Raw genomic sequence first — 1114 nt, 5'->3', positions numbered from 1 at the left:
AAAGATATCAAGGGAGTGGTCCTGGGGAAGTACAAAAGTTCATAAATGAGAGATAAAGTGGGAGCGCTGGACCTATGTTGAAGGCCAAGAACAGTTGAACAGGAAATCAACATGTTGGGAATAAGAGAGAGAATCAGAAAAGAGCTAATTCACTGGTCTGTCTTCTCTCAAACACTTCAAATCTTCTCATGGGCTTCAAGAAATATCAAAGAGTCTCTAACTCATGTAGGTGGATCTGGGATTACAGTACACAGCTTGCTTTGTGCACATGGCAACTCCTATGCTTCCTGCAGGAAATAGGGAAGCATCATCTTGATCATTTTGACACATTTGCAGACTTTTTAAGCGGGACTTCCTACGACGTCAGTGTCAAACACGAGAGCAGCTCCTTACGTTCGTAAAACCACTTGGACAAAAATCTGGACTACGTCTTACGATTGGAATGTCCCGTGGTTGCCAAGTCGCTGGGAAGCACAGCCCCCGGAGTGTGTAACACTCTGAATGCATGCACGGCAAGCGTGAAATGTGTTGGGTGTGGACTTGGTATTAATTCTGATTTTTTTTTTTGGTCAACAGCTGCTTGATACATGTCTTGTCTTCCATCACTTGACGTTTTGGGGGGGGGATATACTTTAAAGCCCAAGACTAGCTGGTGTTTGACATGTGGCTCTTTTTCCAATTGGCCACACGTAATTCGGGCTAATTTGCACCTTGATCACGCGAGGAACCCGAACTTTACGTTTCACGCAATCCGGCAAAATCGTGCCGCCACACTTCCCCATGATCAAAGCTCTTTTCCTCGGCCATCCATCAGGTTTTTTTTCTCCTATCATGGGCCTTCTTAACCCCTGTGTTGTCTTCCCGTCAACCATGAAAAGACGTCTTGGTCCCTTTTTTTCTCACATTATTATTGCTTTTTTCCGCGATTTTTGTCACTTTTTTCAATGTTGTGGGTGCTTTTTGTTGTTTCTCCCAAGGTTTTTGGAGTTTTTCTTTGTCCCGAAGCTTATCGTGACGGCCCATTTTTTTGTGACAAAAAAAAACGATAAAATAACTGAAAACGGGTCAAATTTGACCCAAGGACAACATGAGGGTTAATGTGAGGCGGCAGCGT

This window comes from Etheostoma spectabile, unplaced genomic scaffold (assembly GCF_008692095.1).
Source record: "Etheostoma spectabile isolate EspeVRDwgs_2016 unplaced genomic scaffold, UIUC_Espe_1.0 scaffold403, whole genome shotgun sequence".
Classification (NCBI taxonomy): domain Eukaryota; kingdom Metazoa; phylum Chordata; class Actinopteri; order Perciformes; family Percidae; genus Etheostoma; species Etheostoma spectabile.
Note: the sequence above shows the minus strand (reverse complement) of the source record.